Consider the following 22,779-nt stretch of genomic DNA (forward strand, 5'->3'; position numbering starts at 1 on the left):
CCTGGTATGCATTGCACTTCTCATCCTCAATCCTGGTATGCATTGCACACCTCATCCCCAATCCTGGTATGCATGGCACCACTCATCCCCAATCCTGGTATGCATGGCACCCCTCATCGCCAATGCTGGTATGTATGGCATCCCTCATCTCCAATCCTGGTATGCATGGCACCCCTTATCGCCATTCCTGGTATGCATGGCACCCCTTACCCCCAATCCTGGTATGCATGGCATCCCTCATCCACAAAACTGGTATGCGTGGTTCTCCTCATCCCCAATCCTGTTAGCATGGTACTCCTCATTCCTATCCTGGTATCCTTGGTACTCCATCCCTCATCCCTATCCTGGTATGTATGGTGTCCTTCATCCTGGTATGCATGGGCCTCTCACCCCCATCCTGGTATGCATGGCACCCCTCACCCCCATCCTGGTATGTGTAACGGGTCTGGGAGGCGGAACCTCTGGGCTACTATACAAGGGGGCGGTCCTTGTAAGGGAGCGGGTGGCGACCAGGCAGGCAGTCACAGCAGGTGACCGGGACAGTCTCTAGAAGAACGGGTAGGAGGTCATGGCAAGTGACCGGGGCAGTCTCTGGATGAACGGGCAGATGGTCACGGCAAGTGACCGGGGCAGTCTTTGGGTGAACGGGCAGATGGTCACGGCAAGTGACCGGGGCAGTCTCTGGGTGAACGGGCAGATGGTCACGGCAAGTGACCGGGGCAGTCTCTGGGTGAACGGGCAGATGGTCACGGCAAGTGACCGGGGCAGTCTCTGGGTGAACGGGCAGATGGTCACGGCAAGTGACCGGGGCAGTCTCTGGGTAAAGGGTTGGTACGACCTGTGGCGGCTGATGGTAGACGTGAGCTCCCAGGTGAGCAGGCGAGAGTCTCTGGATAAACGGGTGGTCACAGCATGTGACGGCGGAGCCTCCAGGAAGACCAACAGACAGGCGGCAGATGAGCGCTCTCAGGTGAGCGGGCAGAAGTCTCTGGACAGGCGGGTGGTCACAGCACGTGACGGCAGAGCCTCCAGGTAGGCTAGCAGGCAGGCAGCAGATGAGCGCTCCCAGGTGAGCGGGCAGGAGTCACTGGACAGGCAGGTGGTCACAGCACGTGGCGGCAGAGCCTCCAGGTAGGCTAGCAGGCAGGTAGCAGATGTGCGCTCCCAGGTGAGCGGGCAAGCTGGTCAATAGACAGACTGACAAGAGTTGGAAGGCAGACCGTCGGACCTCAGGCAATCAGGCAGGTAGTTGATGTGCGCTCCCAGGTGAGCGGGCAAGCTGGTCCTTAGACAGACTGACAGGAGTAGTAAGGCAGACCATCGGACCTCAGGCTAGCAGGCAGGTAGCAGAATATCAGGCAGGAATAAGACAGCAGGCTGGCAGGAATCTGGCAGGTATCTGGCAGGTAACTGGCAACGGGACCTGAGGGCTGAAGCAGAGTAGTGAACAGTGCAACAACATTGCTCGGGCACCTCCATTTTGGAGGAGGTGCCTTATATATGGTGAAGTCCTCCGGCCATTGGCCGGGGACTCCTTAGGACGGCGCGCGCGGCCCCTTTAAGAGGGAGGGAGCGCGCGCGCGCGCGCCCTAAGCACAGTGGCCGGGAAGGAGCGCGCGCTGCCAGCAGAGCGGGAGGAGGACGCCGGGCTCGGAGCAGAGAGGTGAGGGGAACAGCGTCCCTGCCTAGCAGAGGGCAGGGACGCCGACGCTACAGTACCCCCCCCTTTAGGCCCCCCCTTTTTTAGGCCAGACAGAAATTTAGCAAGAATGAGAGGGGCATGGATGTTCTCCCGGGGCTCCCACGTTCTCTCTTCAGGACCAAACCCCTTCCAATCTACTAGAAAAAAGGTCTTCCCTCTTACCCTTTTGGTGGCCAGAATGTTCTCTACCTCAAATTCGTTTTCAGCGGAAACCGGAGCAGGAGGCGTGCCTGTAGACTTGAAAAAAGAGCTAAGTACCACAGGTTTGAGGAGAGATACATGGAAGGAGTTAGGGATCCGCAAGTTGGCCGGGAGTTTCAATTTATAGGCCACCGGGTTGATCTGACTGATGACCTCCAGAGGACCGATGAACCGAGGCCCTAACTTATAGGAAGGAATCTTGAGCCGGACATACTTGGACGAGAGCCAGACCTTATCCCCTGGATGGAATTGAGGAGGTTCCAGACGTTTTTTGTCAGCATGTCTTTTCATACGCTCGGATGACAGAAGGAGTGCGGACCGGGTACTCTCCCATGTGGAAGAAAATTTGTTAACAAGAGATTCCGCAGCCGGATTGTCCACCGAGGTGGAGACGGGAAACGGGATCCGAGGATGCTGACCGAAGACTACAAAAAACGGGGATTTGGAGGAAGATTCGCTCTCGTGATTGTTGTACGAGAATTCGGCCCATGGCAGGAGATCCACCCAGTCAGAATGGTGGGCATTAACGAAGTGCCGGAGGTAACTGGTCAGGATCTGATTGATCCGCTCCACTTGACCATTAGACTGTGGGTGGTAAGCGGAGGAGAAGTCCAGGGTGACGTCTAGCAATTTACAAGTGGCTCTCCAGAAACGAGAAGTGAACTGTACCCCACGATCCGACACGATGTGACGGGGCAGGCCATGAAGACGGAAGATGTGGCGGATAAAGTCTTTAGCCAGCTCGGGTGCAGACGGGAGGCCTGGCAGGGGAATGAAGTGAGCCATCTTGGAAAAGCGGTCAGCGACCACCCAAATGACCGTACAACCGGCAGAGACGGGAAGATCAGTTATGAAGTCCATCGCTATATGCTGCCAGGGGGCAGCAGGTACTGGCAGAGGAAGAAGGCGACCGGCTGGCAGGTGTCTCGGAACTTTGTTGCGGGCACAGGACACACAGGCAGAAACAAAGTCTATTACATCCTTGCGCAGGTTAGGCCACCAGTAGTGCCGGGAAATAAGCTGGAGGGTCTTTTTCTGACCGGCGTGGTCAGCTAGTTTAGACGAATGACCCCAGTGTAGGATCTTCTCCCGATCAGGTACCAATACGAACGTCTTACTGGGAGGGAGACGATTTAGACTCACGGGAGCCACCTGCATTACTCTGGCGGGATCGATGATATGTTTAGGTTCTTCCTCGAGATCAGATACCAGAAAGGATCGGGACAAGGCGTCTGCTTTAATGTTCTTGTCAGCCGGGCGAAAATGTAGAACAAAATCAAAGCGAGCAAAAAACAAGGACCACCGGGCTTGGCGTGGATTAAGTCTCTGGGCATGCTGGAGATAAGCCAAGTTCTTGTGGTCAGTGTAAATTATTACCTGATGAAGAGCCCCCTCGAGTAGGTAACGCCACTCCTCCAATGCCGGCTTGATGGCCAATAACTCTCGGTCTCCTATGGAATAATTGCGCTCTGAGGAGGAGAAGAGTTTAGAGAAGAAGCCGCAAGTTACCATCCTCCCGGAAGAAGATTTTTGAGTAAGTACAGCTCCGGCTCCAGAGGAGGAGGCGTCAACCTCCAGAAAGAACTGCTTGTTGCCGTCCGGACGATGCAGCACCGGGGCGGAAGAGAAGGCCTGTTTTAAGGAAAGAAAGGCCTCCTCTGCTTCGGGCGGCCACTCTTTGGGATTAGTACCCTTACGGGTGAGCACGGAAATTGGGGCAGTCCGGGAAGAGAAGTGCGGTATGAAGAGGCGGTAGTAGTTGGCGAAGCCCAGGAACCGCTGAATGGCCTTCAACCCCTCCGGTCGGGGCCATTTCTCGATGGCAGACAGTTTCTCTGGATCCATTCGTAGGCCGGTCTGAGAAATAATGTAGCCCAAAAACGGAAGCGAGGTCTGCTCAAAGAGGCACTTCTCATATTTAGCGAAGAGGTGGTTCTGCCTGAGCCTGAGCAGGACCTGACGAACGTCCCTCCGGTGAGTCTGGAGATCCGGAGAGAAGACCAAGATGTCGTCCAGGTACACCACAACGCAGGAGTAGAGAAGGTCCCGGAAGATGTCATTGACCAACTCTTGAAAGACGGCAGGAGCGTTACAGAGACCAAAGGGCATTACCAGATATTCATAGTGGCCGTCTCGGGTGTTGAATGCAGTCTTCCATTCATCCCCTTGACGGATACGGACCAGGTTGTACGCCCCACGGAGGTCCAGTTTGGTGAAGACTCTAGCCCCCTTCAGGCGATCAAATAATTCTGGAATGAGCGGAAGGGGGTACTTATTCTTCACCGTGATCTGGTTAAGGCCTCTATAGTCTATACAGGGACGGAGAGAGCCGTCCTTCTTTTTTACGAAGAAGAAGCCTGCTCCCGCCGGGGAGGTAGATTTCCGGATGAATCCCCTGGCCAAATTCTCCTCAATATATTCGGACATCGACCGGGTCTCAGCAGCGGACAATGGGTAAATACGCCCACGGGGAGGAGTAGTACCGGGTAACAGGTCGATAGGACAGTCGTATGGTCTATGAGGGGGTAATGTCTCTGCCTCCTTTTTATTAAAGACATCAGCAAATGACCAATAGGGAATCGGAAGTCCAGGTAGATTAGTTGGGGTAGGAGAAGGACGGACGGGATGAACAGGAACCAAACAAGTCTTATGACAGTCCTGTCCCCAGCGAAGGACTTCTCCGATCTGCCAGTCAAGCACGGGTGCATGTCTCTGGAGCCAAGGTAGACCTAGTAAGAGGGCGTGAGAGAGTCCAGGCAGAACATGAAAAGAGATGCTCTCAGAATGCAGCATTCCCACCTGCAGAGTTACGGATTCGGTGATGAGTTGGATGGGACGTGGTAAGAGGCCCCCATCCACAGCAGCGACAGATATTGGTACAGCCAGAGGTTTGGTGGGAATGCGGTATTTTTCTACCAGGGACTGTGAGATAAGATTCCCGGCCGCTCCAGAGTCAAGTTGGGCTAGTTCGAAATAACGATTCTCCCCGCAGATAATAGAGACTGACAGTAGGAGAGATGGAGAGGATTTATTCTTGTCTAGGTTGACCTCTCTGAGCGAACCTAGACACAGGCGTTTCCCGACCTCTCCGGGCAGGTACGGATCCGGTGCTCCTTACTGCCACAGTAGAAGCAGCTCCCTTCGGCACGGCGTAAGTCCTGACGGGTTTTGACCATCTTGGTCTGGTCGACCTGCATAGGCTCAGGAGAGTGTACCTGGGGAGAGACGGATTTCAGAAAAGTAGGAGCTAGACGTGGAAACCTCCTCTCACGGGTGACCTCTTTGGCACGCTCCTGGAACCGTAGGTCAATCCGGGTGGCAAGAGTTATTAGGTCATCGAGAGTGGTAGGAATGTCCCGACCGGCAAGTTCATCTTTAATACGGCCGGACAGACCCTCCCAGAAGACGGATACCAGAGCGTCGTTATCCCAGGCCAGCTCCGAGGCAAGGGTACGGAACCGTATGGCATATTGGCCCACGGTGAGACTTCCCTGACGGAGGCGTAGCAGAGATGATGCGGATGAGGTCTTCCGTCCGGGTTCGTCGAAGACTTTCCGGAAAGCCATGAGAAAGGCAGGCAAGTCGGACACCAGGGGGTCTCCTCTCTCCCATAGAGGATTTAGCCAGGCCAGGGCCTCCCCGGTGAGATGGGACATGATGAAGGCAATTTTGGCCTGGTCGGAGTTAAACTGGTGGGACAGGAGTTCAAAGTGCAGGGTGCACTGATTTATGAAGCCCCGAGCCTGGGCGGAGTCGCCTCCGAAGCGAGGAGGTGCAGAAAGCCGGGGTCCGGGGTAGGATACCATGGTATTGGTGGGCAGCGGAGCTGCCGGGTTGCGAGTCATGGCACTGGCGGTGGTTGCTGGTGGGGCAGTCAGAGTGTCCAGACGAGAATTGACATTCCGCAGGTGACCCAGGATGGACTCCTGTTGGGACCTCTGACGGGACAGTTCATGACAGAGGTCCGAGAGCGAGGGAGCTTGGGTGCCACCGGGTTCCATGGCCCGAGCAAACTGTAACGGGTCTGGGAGGCGGAACCTCTGGGCTACTATACAAGGGGGCGGTCCTTGTAAGGGAGCGGGTGGCGACCAGGCAGGCAGTCACAGCAGGTGACCGGGACAGTCTCTAGAAGAACGGGTAGGAGGTCACGGCAAGTGACCGGGGCAGTCTCTGGATGAACGGGCAGATGGTCACGGCAAGTGAACGGGGCAGTCTCTGGGTGAACGGGCAGATGGTCACGGCAAGTGACCGGGGCAGTCTCTGGGTGAACGGGCAGATGGTCACGGCAAGTGACCGGGGCAGTCTCTGGGTGAACGGGCAGATGGTCACGGCAAGTGACCTGGGCAGTCTCTGGGTGAACGGGCAGATGGTCATGGCAAGTGACCGGGGCAGTCTCTGGGTAAAGGGTTGGTACGACCTGTGGCGGCTGATGGTAGACGTGAGCTCCCAGGTGAGCAGGCGAGAGTCTCTGGATAAATGGGTGGTCACAGCATGTGACGGCGGAGCCTCCATTAAGACCAACAGACAGGCGGCAGATGAGCGCTCCCAGGTGAGCGGGCAGAAGTCTCTGGACAGGCGGGTGGTCACAGCACGTGACGGCAGAGCCTCCAGGTAGGCTAGCAGGCAGGCAGCAGATGAGCGCTCCCAGGTGAGCGGGCAGGAGTCACTGGACAGGCAGGTGGTCACAGCACGTGACGGCAGAGCCTCCAGGTAGGCTAGCAGGCAGGTAGCAGATGTGCGCTCCCAGGTGAGCGGGCAAGCTGGTCCATAGACAGACTGACAAGAGTTGGAAGGCAGACCGTCGGACCTGAGGCAATCAGGCAGGTAGTTGATGTGCGCTCCCAGGTGAGCGGGCAAGCTGGTTCTTAGACAGACTGACAGGAGTAGTAAGGCAGACCGTCGGACCTCAGGCTAGCAGGCAGGTAGCAGAATATCAGGCAGGAATAAGACAGCAGGCTGGCAGGAATCTGGCAGGTATCTGGCAGGTAACTGGCAACGGGACCTGAGGGCTGAAGCAGAGTAGTGAACAGTGCAACAACATTGCTCGGGCACCTCCATTTTGGAGGAGGTGCCTTATATATGGTGAAGTCCTCCGGCCATTGGCCGGGGACTCCTTAGGACGGCGCGCGCGGCCCCTTTAAGAGGGAGGGAGCGCGCGCGCGCCCTAAGCACAGTGGCCGGGAAGGAGCGCGCGCTGCCAGCAGAGCGGGAGGAGGACGCCGGGCTCGGAGCAGAGAGGTGAGGGGAACAGCGTCCCTGCCTAGCAGAGGGCAGGGACGCCGACGCTACAGTATGCATGGCATTCCTCATCCCTATCCTGTAATGCATGCCCCCCAGCATCCCTATCCTGGTATGCATGGCCCCCTCATCCCCAATCCTTGTATGCATGGCACCCCTCACCCCCAATCCTGGTATACGTGGCATCTCTCATCCCCAATCCTGGTATGTGTGGTACTCCTCATCCCTATCCTCGTATGCATGGTATTCCATCCCTCATCCCTATCCTTGTTTGTATGGTATCCCTCATCCTGGTATGCATGGCACCCCTCATCCCTAATCCTGGTATGCATGGCATCCCTCATCCCCAATTCTGGCATGCATGGCACCCCTCAACCTCAATCCTAGTATGTATGGCACCCCTCACCCCCAATCCTTGTATGCATGGCACCCCTCATCCCTAATCTGGTATGCATTGCATCCCTCATCCCTATCCTGGTATGCATGGCCCCCACATCCCCAATCCTCATATGCATTGCACCTCTTGTCCCCAATCCTGGTATGCATGACTCAGTCATCCCCAATCCTGGTAGGCATGGCTCCAAATCCCCAATCCTGGTATGCATGGCCCCTTTTCCACCAATCCTGGTATGCATGGCTCCCCTCATCCCCAATCCTGGTATGCATGGCACCCCTCATCCCCAACCCTGGTATGCATGGCACCCCTCTTCCCCAATCCTGGTGTGCATGGCACCCCTCACCCCCATTCCTGGTATGCGTGATATCCCTCATCCCCAATCCTGGTATGCGTGGTACTCCTCATCCCTATCCTTGTATGCATGGTACTCCATCCCTCATCCCTATCCTGGTATATATGGTGTCCCTCATCTTAGTATACATGGGCCGCTCACCCCCATCCTGGTATGCTTTGCACCTCTCGCCCCCATCCTTGTAGGCATGGCACCCCTCACCACCATCCTGGTATGCATGGCATTCCTCATCCCTATCCTGTAATGCATGCCCCCCACATCACTATACTGGTATGCATGGCACCTAATCTGAGTCCTGGTATGCATGGCCCGCCCAGCATCCCTATCGTGGTTTGCATGGCACACCTCATCCCTATCCTGGTATGCATGGCCCCTTCATCCTCAATCTTGGTATGCATTGCACACCTCATCCCCAATCCTGGTATGCATGGCACTGCTCATCCACAATCCTGGTATGCATTTCACCCTTCATCCCCAATCTTGGTATGCATGGCCCATCATTCCCCAATCCCATTATGCAAGGCTCCCTCATCCCTAATCCTGGTATGCATGGCACCCATTATCGCCAATCCTGGTATGCATGGCATCGCTCACCCCCAATCGAGGCATGCGTGGCATCCCTCACCCCAATCCTGGTATGGATGGCACCCCTCATCCCCCATCCTGGTATGCATGGCACCCACCCCTCATCCCCAATCCTGGTATGCATGGCTCTCCTCTCCCCCAATTCTGGTATGCATGGCACCAGTCATCGCCAATCCTGGGATGTATGGCACCCCTCATCCCCAATCCTGGTATGCATGGCACCAATGATCCCTAATCCTCATATGCATGGCACCCCTCATCCCCAATCCTGGTATGCATGGCTCCCTCATTCCCAATCCTTGTATGCATGGACCCTCATCCGCCAATCCTGGTATTCATGGAACCCATCATCTCCAATCCTGGTATGAGAGGCTACCTCATCCCTAATCCTGATATGCATGGCTCCACTTATGCCCAATCCTAGTAAGCATTGAACCCCTCATCCCCAATCCTTGTATGCTTTGCACCCCTCATCCCAAATTCTAGTATGCATGGCACCAGTAATCCCCAAACCTGGCATGCATGACACCCCTCATCCCCAATTCTGGTATGCAAGGCACCAGTCATCCCCAATACTGGTATGCATGGCACCCCTTATCGCCAATGCTGGTATGCATGGCACCCCACTTCCCCAATCCTGGTTTGCATGGCACCCCTCATCACCAATCCTGGGAAGCATGGCACCCCTCATTCTCAATCCTGGTATGCATTGCACCCCTTATCCCATTCCTGGTATGCATGGCACTGCTCATTCTCAATCCTGGTATGCATGGCATCCCTCACTCCCAGTCATGGTACGTATGTCATCCCTCATCCACAATACTGGTATGTATGGTGTCCCTCATCCAGGTATGCATGGGCCTCTGACCCCCATCCTGGTATGCATGGCACCCCTCACTCCCTTCTGGTATGCATGCCCCCCCACATCCCTATCCTGGTATGCATGGCCCCTCATCTAAATACTGGTATGCATGGCACCCCCAACATCCCTATCCTGGTATGCATGGCACCCCTCATCCCTATCGTGGTATGCATGGCCCCCACAACATCCCTATCCTGGTATGCATGGCACCCCTCATCCCTATCGTGGTATGCATTGCACACCTCATCCCCAATCCTGGTATGCATGGCAGCCCTCATCCCCAATCCTGGTATGCATGGCAGCCCTCATCCCCAATCCTGGTATTCATGGCACCCCTCATCCCCAATCCTGATATGCATGGCCCCTCATCCCCCAATCTTGGTTTGCAAGGCTCCCTCATCCCCAATCCTGGTATGCATGGCACCCCTCATCCCCAATCCTGGTATGCAAGGCTCCCTCATCTCCAATCCTAGTATGCATTGCACCCCTCATCCCCACTTCTGGTATGCATGGCACCACTCATCCCCAATCCTGGCATGCATGGCATACCTCATCCCCAATCCTGGAATGCATGGCACCCCTCATCCCTATCCTGGTATGCATGGCTCACTCATACCCAATCCTGTAATGCAGGGCACCCCTCATCCCCAATCCTGATATGCATGGCTCCCTCATCCCCAATCCTGCTATGCATGGCTCCCTCATCCCCAATCCTGGTATGCATGGACCCTCATCTGCTAATCCTGATATGCGAGGTTCCCTCATCCCCAATCCTGGTATTCATGGAATCCATCATCCCCCATCCTGGTATGACAGGCTACCTCATCCCCAATCCTGGTATGCATGGCTCCACTTATACCCAATCCTAGTAAACATTGCACCCCTCATCCCCAATCCTGGTGTGCATTGCACCCCTCATCCCCAATCCTAGTATGCACGGCAACCCTCATCCCCAATCCTGGTATGCATGACACCCTCATCCCCAATTCTGGTATGCACGGCACCCGTCATCCCCAATCCTGGTATGCATGGCACCCCTCATCGCCAATCCTGATTTGTATGGCAACCCACATCCCCAATCCTGGTATGCATGGCACCCCTCATCACCAATCCTTGGAAGCATGGCACCCCTCATTCCCAATCCTGTTATTCATGGCACCCCTCATCCCTATCCTGGTATGCATGGGCCCCTCATCCCCAATCCTCGTATGCATGGTGCCCCTCATCCCCAATCCTGGTATACAGGGCTCCCTCATCCCCAATCCTGGTATGCATTGCTCCCTCTTCCCCAATCCTTTTATGCATGGCCCATTATCAGCCAATCCTGGTATGCATGGCACCCCTCATCCCCAATCCTGGTATGCATGCCACCCCTCATCCCCAATCCTGGTATGGATGGCACTCCTCATCCCAAATCTTGGTATGCATGGCACCGCTCATCCCCAATCCTGGTATGCATGGCACCCGTCAATCCAAATCCTGGCATGCGTGGCATCCCTCTTACCCAATTCTGGTATGCGTGGTACTCCTCATCCCTATTCTGGTATGCATGGTACTCCATTGCTCATCCCTATCCTGGTATGTATTTGCCCCTCAACCCCTTCCTGGTGTGCATGGCACCCCTCATCCCCATTGCTGGTGTGCATGGCTCCTTCATCCCCAATCATGGCATACATGGCTCCACTTATACCCAATCCTAGTAAACATTGCACCCCTCATCCCCAATCCTGGTGTGCATTGCACCCCTCATCCCCAATCCTAGTATGCACGGCACCCCTCATCCCCAATCCTGGTATGCATGACACCCTCATCCCCAATTCTGGTATGCACGGCACCTGTCATCCCCAATCCTGGTATGCATGGCACCCCTCATCGCCAATCCTGATTTGTATGGCACCCCACATCCCCAATCCTGGTATGCCTGGCACCCCTCGTCACCAATCCTTGGAAGCATGGCACCCCTCATTCTCAATCCTGGTATGCATTGCACTCCCTATCCCCAATCCTGGTATGCATGGCACTCCTTATCCTCAATCCAGGTATGCATGGCATCCCTCACCCCCAATCATGGTATGCGTAGCATCCCTCATCCCCAATCCTGGTATGCATGGCACTCCATCCCTCATCCCTATCCTGGTATGTATGGTGTCCCTCATCCAGGTATGCATGGGCCTCTCACCCCCATCCTGGCTTGCATGGCACCCCTCACCCCCATTCTGGTATGCATGGCACTCCATCCCTCATCCCTATCCTGGTATGTATGGTGTCAATCATCCAGGTATGCATGGGCCTCTCACCCCCATCCTGGCTTGCATGGCACCCCTCACCCCCATTCTGGTATGCATGGCATTCCTCATCACCTATCCTGTAATGCATGCCCCCCCACATCCCTATCCTGGTATGCTTGGCCCCTCACCTGAATCCTGGTATGCATGGCCCCCCCAACATCCCTATCCTGGTATGCATGGCACCCCTCATCCCTATCGTTGTATGCATGGCCCCCTCATCCCCAATCTTGGTATGCATTGCACACCTCATCCCCAATCCTGGCATGCATGGCAGCCCTCATCCCCAATCCAGGTATGCATGGCACCCCTTATCCCAAATCCTGGTATGCATGGCACTCCTCATCCCCAATCCTGGTATGCATGGCACCCCTCATCGCCAATCCTGGTATGCATTGCACCCCTCATCCCCAATCCTGGTATGCATGGCACTCCTCATCGCCAATCCTGGTATGTATGGCACTCCTCATCCCCAATCCTGGTATGCATGGCACCCATCATCCACAATATTGGTATGCATGGCACCCTTCATCCCCAATCCTGGAATGCATGACAACCCTCATCTCCTGTCCTGGAATGCATTTCACTCCTCATCCCCAATCCTAGCATACATGGCACCCCTCACCCCAAATCCTGGTATGCATGGCATCCCTCATCCCCAATCCTATTATGCATGCCCCCCCACATCCCTATCCTGGTATGCATGGCCCCTTATTCGAATCCTAGTATGCATGGCCCCCCCAACATCCCTATCCTGGTATGCATGGCACCACTCATCCCTATCCTGGTATGCATGGCCCCCTCCTCACCAATCTTGGCATGCATTGCACACCTCATCCACAATCCTGGTATGCATAGCACCCCTCATCCCCAATCCTTGTATGCATGGCACCCCTCATCCCTAATCCTGGTATGCATGGCCCATCATCCCCCAATCCTGGTATGCAAGGCTCCCTCATCCCCAATCCTGGTATGCATGACACCCCTCATCCACAATCCTGGTATGCAAGGCTTCCTCATCCCCAATCCTGGTATGCATGACTCCCCCATCACCAATCCTGGTATGCATTGCACCCCTCATCCCCACTCCTGGTTTGCATGGCACCCCTCATCCCCAATCCTAGTATGCATTGCACCCCTCATCCCCAATCCTAGTATGCATGGCACCCCTCATCGCCAATCCTGGTATGCATGGCACCCCTCATCCCCAATCCTGGTATGCATGGCACCCCTCATAGTGAATCCTGGTATACATGGCACCCCTCATTCCCAATCCTGGTATGCATGGCACCCCTCATCCCCAATCCTGGTATGCATGGCTCCCCTCATCCTCAATCCTGGTATGCATGGCACCCCTCATCCCCAATCCTGGTATGCATGGTACCCCTCACCCCTAATCCTAGTATGCATGGCACACCTCACCCCCAATCCTGGTATGCATGGCATCCCTCAAACCCAATTCTTGTATGCGTGGTACTCCTCATTCCTATCCTGGTATGCATGGTACTCCTTCCCTCAACTCTATCCAGGTAAGTATGGTATCCCTCATCCTGGATTGCATGGGTCCCTCACCCCCATCCTGGAATGCATGGCACCCCTCATCCCTATCCTGGAATGCATGGTACCCCTCACCCCCAATCCTAGTATGCATGGCACCCCTCACCCCCAATCCTGGTATGCATGGCATCCCTCAAACCCAATTCTTGTATGCGTGGTACTCCTCATCCCTATCCTGGTATGCATGGTACTCCTTCCCTCATCTCTATCCAGGTAAGTATGGTATCCCTCATCCTGGATTGCATGGGTCCCTCACCCCCATCCTGGTATGCATGGCACCCCTCATCCCCAATCCTGGTATGCATGGTACCCCTCACCCCCAATCCTAGTATGCATGGCACCCCTCACCCCCAATCCTGGTATGCATGGCATCCCTCAAACCCAATTCTTGTATGCGTGGTACTCCTCATCCCTATCCTGGTATGCATGGTACTCCTTCCCTCATCTCTATCCAGGTAAGTATGGTATCCCTCATCCTGGATTGCATGGGTCCCTCACCCCCATCCTGGAATGCACGGCACCCCTCATCCCTATCCTGGAATGCATGGCACCACTCATCCCTATCCTGGTATGCATGGCACCCCTCATTCCCAATCCTGGTATGCATGGCACCTCTCATTCCCAATCCTGTTATTCATGGCACCCCTCATCCCTATCCTGGTATGCATGGGCCCCTCATCCCCAATCCTCGTATGCATGGTGCCCCTCATCCCCAAACCTGGTATACAGGGCTCCCTCATCCCCAATCCTGGTATGCATTGCTCCCTCTTCCCCAATCCTTTTATGCATGGCCCATTATCAGCCAATCCTGGTATGCATGGCACCCCTCATCCCCAATCCTGGTATGCATGGCACCCCTCATCCCCAATACTGATATGCATGGCACCCCTCATCCCCAATCCTGGTATGGATGGCACTCCTCACCCCAAATCTTGGTATGCATGGCACCGCTCATCCCCAATCCTGGTATGCATGGCACCCGTCAATCCAAATCCTGGCATGCGTGGCATCCCTCTTACCCAATTCTGGTATGCGTGGTACTCCTCATCCCTATTCTGGTATGCATGGTACTCCATCCCTCATCCCTATCCTGGTATGTATTTGCCCCTCAACCCCATCCTGGTGTGCATGGCACAGCTCATCCCCATTGCTGGTGTGCATGGCTCCTTCATCCCCAATCCTGGCATACATGGCTAAACTTATACCCAATCCTAGTAAACATTGCACCCCTCATCCCCAATCCTGGTGTGCATTGCACCCCTCATCCCCAATCCTAGTATGCACGGCACCCCTCATCCCCAATCCTGGTATGCATGACACCCTCATCCCCAATTCTGGTATGCACGGCACCCGTCATCCCCAATCCTGGTATGCATGGCACCCCTCATCGCCAATCCTGATTTGTATGGCACCCCACATCCCCAATCCTGGTATGCCTGGCACCCCTCATCACCAATCCTTGGAAGCATGGCACCCCTCATTCTCAATCCAGGTATGCATGGCATCCCTCACCCCCAATCATGGTATGCATGGCACTCCATCCCTCATCCCTATCCTGGTATGTATGGTGTCCCTCATCCAGGTATGCATGGGCCTCTCACCCCCATCCTGGCTTGCATGGCACCCCTCACCCCCATTCTGGTATGCATGGCATTCCTCATCCCTATCCTGTAATGCATGCCCCCCCACATCCCTATCCTGGTATGCTTGGCCCCTCATCTGAATCCTGGTATGCATGGCCCCCCCCCAACATCCCTATCCTGGTATGCATGGCACCCCTCATCCCTATCGTGGTATGCATGGCCCCCTCATCCCCAATCTTGGTATGCATTGCACACCTCATCCCCAATCCTGGCATGCATGGCAGCCCTCATCCCCAATCCAGGTATGCATGGCACCCCTCATCCCAAATCCTGGTATGCATGGCACTCCTCATCCCCAATCCTGGTATGCATGGCACCTCTCATCGCCAATCCTGGTATGCATTGCACCCCTCATCCCCAATCCTGGTATGCATGGCACTCCTCATCGCCAATCCTGGTATGTATGGCACCCCTCATCCCCAATCCTAGTATGCATGGCACCCATCATCCACAATATTGGTATGCATGGCACCCTTCATCCCCAATCCTGGAATGCATGACACCCCTCATCTCCTGTCCTGGAATGCATTTCACTCCTCATCCCCAATCCTAGCATGCATGGCACCCCTCACCCCAAATCCTGGTATGCATGGCATCCCTCATCCCCAATCCTATTATGCATGCCCCCCCACATCCCTATCCTGGTATGCATGGCCCCTTATTCGAATCCTAGTATGCATGGCCCCCCCAACATCCCTATCCTGGTATGCATGGCACCACTCATCCCTATCCTGGTATGCATGGCCCCCTCCTCACCAATCTTGGCATGCATTGCACACCTCATCCCCAATCCTGGTATGCATAGCACCCCTCATCCCCAATCCTGGTATGCATGGCACCCCTCATGCCCAATCCTTGTATGCATGGCACCCCTCATCCCTAATCCTGGTATGCATGGCCCATCATCCCCCAATCCTGGTATGCAAGGCTCCCTCATCCCCAATCCTGGTATGCATGACACCCCTCATCCCCAAACCTGGTATGCAAGGCTTCCTCATCCCCAATCCTGGTATGCATTACTCCCCCCATCACCAATCCTGGTATGCATTGCACCCCTCATCCCCACTCCTGGTTTGCATGGCACCCCTCATCCCCAATCCTAGTATGCATGGCACCCCTCATCGCCAATCCTGGTATGCATGGCACCCCTCATCCCCAATCCTGGCATGCATGGCACCCCTCATCGTGAATCCTGGTATGCATGGCACCCCTCATTCCCAATCCTGGTATTCATGGCACCCCTCATCCCCAATCCTGGTATGCATGGCTCCCCTCATCCTCAATCCTGGTATGCATGGCACCCCTCATCCCCAATCCTGGTATGCATGGTACCCCTCACCCCCAATCCTAGTATGCATGGCACCCCTCACCCCCAATCCTGGTATGAATGGCATCCCTCAAACCCAATTCTTGTATGCGTGGTACTCCTCATCCCTATCCTGGTATGCATGGTACTCCTTCCCTCATCTCTATCCAGGTAAGTATGGTATCCCTCATCCTGGATTGCATGGGTCCCTCACCCCCATCCTGGAATGCATGGCACCCCTCATCCCTATCCTGGAATGCATGGCACCACTCATCCCTATCCTGGTATGCATGGCACCCCTCATCCCCAATCCTGGTATGCATGGCACCGCTCATTTCCAATCCTGGTATGCATGGCACCCTTCATTCCCAATCCTGTTATTCATGGCACCCCTCATCCCTATCCTGGTATCCATGGGCCCCTCATCCCCAATCCTCGTATGCATGGTGCCCCTCATCCCCAATCCTGGTATACAGGGCTCCCTCATCCCCAATCCTGGTATGCATTGCTCCCTCTTCCCCAATCCTTTTATGCATGGCCCATTATCAGCCAATCCTGGTATGCATGGCACCCCTCATCCCCAATCCTGGTATGCATGGCACCCCTCATCCCCAATCCTGATATGCATGGCACCCCTCATCCCCAATCCTGGTATGGATGGCACTCCTCACCCCAAATCTTGGTATGCATGGCACCGCTCATCCCCAATCCTGGTATGCATGGCACCCGTCAATCCAAAATCTGGTATGCGTGGTACTCCTCATCCCTATTCTGGTATGCATGGTACTCCATCCCTCATCCCTATCCTGGTATGTATTTGCCCCTCAACCCCATCCTGGTGTGCATGGCACCCCTCATCCCCATTGCTGGTGTGCATGGCTCCTTCATCCCCAATCCTGGCATACATGGCTCACTCATCCCCAATCCTGGTATGCATGGCACCACTCATCCCCAATCCTAGTATGCATGGCACCCCTCATCCTCAATCCTGGTATGCATGGCACCGCTCATCCCCAATCCTGGTATGCATGGCATACCTCATCCCCAATCCTGGTATGAATGGCTCCCTCATCCCCAATTTTGGTATGCATGGCTCCCTCATCCCCAATCCTGGTATGCATGGACCCTCATCCGCCAATCCTGGTATGCGAGGTTCCCTCATCCCCAATCCTGGCATTCATGAAACCCATCATCCCCAATCCTGGTATGAGAGGCTCCCTCATCCCCAATCCTGGTAAGCATGGCCCCCTCATCCCCAATCCTAGCATGCATGGCACCCCTCATCCCCAATCCTAGTATGCATGGCACCCCTCATCCCCAATCCTGCTATGCATTGCACTCCTCATCCCCAATCCTAGTTTGCATGGCACCCCTCATCCCCAATCCTGGTATGCATGGCACCCCCCATCGCCAATCCTGGTATGCATGGCACTCCTAATTGCCAATCCTGGTATGCATGGCACCACTCATCCCCAATCCTGGTATGCATGGCACCCCTCATCCCCAATCCTGGTATGCATGGCACCCCTCATCCTCAATCCTGGTATGCATGGCACCCCTCATCCGTAATTCTGTAATGCATGGCACCCCTCATCTCCAATCCTGCTATGCATGGCACCCCTCACTCCCAATCCTGGTATGCATGGCACCCCTCATCCCCAATCCTGGTATGAATGGTTCCCCTCATCCCCAATCCTGGTATGCATGGCACCCCTCATCCTCAATCCTTGTAAGTATGGCACCCCTCATTCCATCCGTATCCTGCTATGCATGGCACCCCTCATCCCTATCCTGGTATGCATGGAACCCTTCACCCCCAAATACTGGTATGCATGGCACCCCTCACCCCCAATCCTGGTATGCATGGCATCCCTCACCCCCATTCCTGGTATGCATGGCACCCCTCATCCCCAATCCTGGTATGAATGGTTCCCCTCATCCCCAATTCTGGTATGCATGGCCCCCTCATCCCCAATCCTAGCATGCATGGCACCCCTCACCCCCAATCCTAGTATGCATGGCATCCCTCATCCCGGTATGCATGGCACCCCTTTCCTCATCCTGGTATGCATGGTACCCCTCATCCTTTTTCTGGTATGTTTGGCACCCCTCATCCCCCAATCCTGGTATGTATGGTACCCAATACCTCATCCTGCTATGCACGGCACCACTCATCCCCCAGTCCTGGTATGTATGGCCTCCTCATCCCCCAATCCTGGTATGCATGGCACCACTCATCTCTCATCCTGGTATGCATGGTACCCCTCATCCCTATTCTGGTATGTATGGCACCCCTCATCCCCCAATCCTGGTATGTATTGTACCCAATACCTCATCTGGTATGCATGGCACCACTCATCCCCCAGTCCTGGTATGTATGGCCTCCTCATCCCCCAATCCTAGTATGCATGGCACCCATCATCCCTATCCAGGTATGCATGGCACCCCATCCCTTATGCTGGTATGCATGGTACCCCTCATCCTGGTATGCATGGCACCCCATTCCTCATCCTGGTATGCACGGTACCCCGCATTCCTATTCTGGTATGCATGGAACACCTCATCCCCCAATCCTGGTATGTATGACCTCCTCATCCCCCAATTCTGGTATGCATGGCACCCCATCCCTCATCCTGGTATGCATGGTACCCCTCTTCCCTATTCTGGTATGCATAGCACCCATCATCCCAATTCTGGTATGTATGGCCTCCTCATCCCAGAAACCTGGTATACATGGCACTCAATCCCTCATCCTAGTATGTATGGCACCCCTCATCCCTATCCTGGTATGCATGGCACCCCATCCCTTATCCTGGTATGAATGGCATGCCTCATCCCAATCCTGGTATGTATGGCACCATTCATCCCCCAATCCTGGAATGAATGACACCCCTCATCCTTATCCTGGTATGTATGGTACCCCTCATCCTGGTATGCATGGTACCCCTTATCCCTATTTTGGTATGTATGGCACCCTCATCCACCATTCCTGGTATGTATGGCATCCTTATCCCCCAATCCTGGTATGCATGGCACCACTCATCCCTCATCCTGGTATGTATGATACCCCTCATCCCTATTCTGGTATGTATGGTACTCCTCATCCTGGTATGCATGGCACCCCTCATCCCAATTTTGTTATGTGCGGCCCCCTCATCCCTATCCTGATATGCATGGCACTCCATCCCTTATCCTGGTATGCATGGGACCCCTCATCCCTATTCTGGTATGCATGGTACCCCTCATCCTGGTATGCATGGCACCCCATCCCTCATCCTGGTATGCATGGTACCCCGCATTCCTATCCTGGTATGTATGGTACCCCTCATCCCTATTCTAGTATGCATGGCACCCCTCACCCCCCAATCCTGGTATGCATGGTCCCCTCACTGCCCCAGTCCTGGTATGCATGGTCCCCTCAACCCCCAATCCTGGTATGTATGGTCCCTTCACCCCACAATGCTGGTATGCATAGTACCCCTCATCCCCCAATTCTGGTATGTGTGGCCCCTTCACCCTCCAATCCTGGTATGTATGGCACCCCTCATCCCTTTCACGCTGCGCACACATACAAAAAAATAAACACTTATACTCACCTTACTTCCCTGTGCTCCAGAGCTGCTGTGTCCTGTTCGGAGGCCAGGGGAGGAGTGTGGCAATGGAGTACACGCGTGCCCATACCGCACTGTCCGGCGGCATTTTGCTGAAGACATGCTGCAAATTTGTCTTCAGTAAAATGGCGCCGGATAGCGCTATGGGCATGCTCCGATTCCGACGCCTCACTCCTGCCCCATTCTCTGGCGAAGAGAGGCGCCGCAGCAGAGCTCCTCCCAGTCAGGTAAGTATGTAAGTATGGCGCTGGAGCTAGCGGTATGCGTTCAGTGTCTACGCATACCGTGATCTCCGGCGCCATACACTCCTCTTACCTGTAACGGCTCCATGCGGTCTTCTATCTGGAGCCAGCCTGCGCAGGCATGTCACGCTTGCGCAGTCTATAAAGGCTTCAGACAGAGACACGAATCTCCCGTTATATTATAGATATATATTGTGGTAGGTCGACTCGCTCGGCTGCTTCCGGAAGTAGACTCAGGAACCTGGTTTTCTCTGCGGGCTTTATTATATGGCATAAAGCCCTGCAACTCCAGCAACAATAAACACAGCCTTACAGGCAAGACAACAAAACAAAAGATAAACGATAGCACAGTGCATATGTGTGAGTACGGTTCGCTCACACAGGTTATGTCCAGCCTTCAGCTCTTCTTTGAGCTATGGTTGTCCAGTCTGGAGTCCTTGCCTCTCCAAACACAACACAGAGAAAAAAAAACAGGACTGAACATTTAAAGCTTGCTCAGCCACACCCTGAGGTGGAGGTATGGGGAATAACTTCCCTCCCATCTCTACGTCATTCCCATAAAATCACACTCTTTAAAAGAGGTAGCCCCCAGCATATAACATGCTGGCAGAAATTCAAAAGGTCTCAGTTCACACAGGAAATCATGCTGAGTAACACATATCTCTCCTCACGTATAACACCAGTGATTCTGTCACAATATATACCAGGAAAGTGCCAGGATGAGGGACATACAGCTCTGGCAAAAATTAAGAGGCCACTGCAAAATTTTCATTTTCTGTGATTTTTCTCTTTATAGGTATATTTTTGAGTAAATTGTACATTGTTGTTTTATTCTATAAACTACTGACAACATGTCTCCAAAATTCAAAGCTAAAAATTTTGTATTTATTTGCAGCAAATGAGAAATCGTCAAAATAATAAAAAAGAAACAGTGCTTTCAGACCTCAAATAATGCAAAGAAAATAAGTTCTTATTCATTTAGAAACAACAATACTCATGTTTTAACTCAGAAAGAATTTCAGAAATCAATATTAGGTGGAATAAGTATGATTTTTAAATCACAGCTTTCATATGTCTTGGCATGCTTTCCACCAGTCTTTCACACTGCTTTTGGGTGACCTTATGCCACTCTTGGCACAAAAATTTAAGCAGTTCTTCTTTGTTTGATGGCTTGTGACTATCCATCTTCCTCTTGATTACATTCCAGAGGTTTTCAATGGGGTTCAGGTCTGGAGATTGGGCTGGCCATGACAGGGTCTTGATGTGGTGCTCCTTCATCCACACATTGATTGACCTAGCTGTGTGGCATGGGGCATTGTCCTGCTGGAAAAAAACAGTCCTCAGAGTTGGGGAACATTGCCTGAGCAGAAGGAAGCAAATGTTTTTCAAGGATAACCTTGTATGCGGCTTGATTCATACGTCCTTCACAAAAATTAACCTGCCCAATTCCAGCCTTGCTGAAGCATCCCCAGATCTCCATTAAATTTCACAGTGGGTGCAAGACACTGTGGCTTGTATGCTTCTCCAGGTCTCCGTCTAACCATTAGACGACCAGGTGTTGGGCAAAGCTGAAAATTAGACTCATCAGAGAAGATTACCTTACTTACTCCAGTCCTCTATGGTCCAATCCTTATGGTCTTTGGCAAACTTCAGCCAGGCTCTCCTTTGCTTCTTATTGATGAAAGGCTTTTTCTAGCTTTACATGACTTGAGGCCTGCCTCTAGGAGTCTGTTACGAACTGTTCTTGCCATGCACTTCACCCCAGCTGCCATTTGCTATTCCTTTTGTAGGACACTTGATGTCATCCTGTGGTTGCTGAGTGACATTCGAATAAGAGGACGGTCATCCCGGTCAGTGGAGAGTCGCTTTCACCCTCTTGTAGCTTTGTTGTCCCAAATGTCTGCTGCTTGACCTTGTTGTAATGGACTTCCATCTTCGAAATTTTAAGGATGGAGGCAACATGACGCTCACTGTATCCCTCTGCTAGTAAAGCCAGAATTGAGCCCTTCTTTTTCACTCAAGACTAGAGATGAGCGGTGTTCGACTAGAACTGTTCGCCAATCTCAAATTCGAGCTGTTTTGGGCGGTGTTCGAGTTGTTCGACGAACCGGAACGATTTGCAAAAAATTCGGCTGTTCGAGGTTATGTTCGATAACTGTTCGTGCACCAAAAGCGTGTCCTGCATGTCTGGCGCTATTTAGAGCACCAATCATGCAGGGATTGTCTGCCACTCACTGTAATGCCACAGCCATGGTGGTTGTGGCATTACAGTGATTGCCCAAATCGATGGGAACAGTGCTCACAGTGAAACATGAAAAGCCGGCAATTCATCAGCGGCATACACCGGTACCCGACAATTTAGAACAGAAAGAATAGAGCATCACACATAGATTAGATAGATAGAAACATGTCAGTCACACATATAAGAAGCACAGTGACAGTGTTGCTTACTGTACTTGTCATTTAGTGTAAAGGATTTATCAAAAAAAATAATAGTGTTTTCATGCACCGTCTCTTTAAAAAAGCCGGCCGGCAATTCAGCATCTGTACCCGACAATTTAGAATAGAAGGAATAGAGAATCACACATAGATTAGATAGATAGAAACATGTCAGCCACATATATACGAAGTACAGTGACAGTGTTGCTTACTGTACTTGTCATTTAGTGTAAAGGATTTATTAAAAAATATAATAGTGTTTTCGTGCACCGTCTCTTTAAAAAAGCTGGCCGGCAATTCAGCAGCGGTACCCGACAATTTATAACAGACAGAATAGAGCTTCACACATAGATTAGATA

The sequence above is a fragment of the Phyllobates terribilis genome, unplaced genomic scaffold (assembly GCF_046119375.1).
Source record: "Phyllobates terribilis strain yellow unplaced genomic scaffold, ASM4611937v1 Scaffold_1__5_contigs__length_1240528914, whole genome shotgun sequence".
Taxonomy (NCBI): Eukaryota; Metazoa; Chordata; class Amphibia; order Anura; family Dendrobatidae; genus Phyllobates; species Phyllobates terribilis.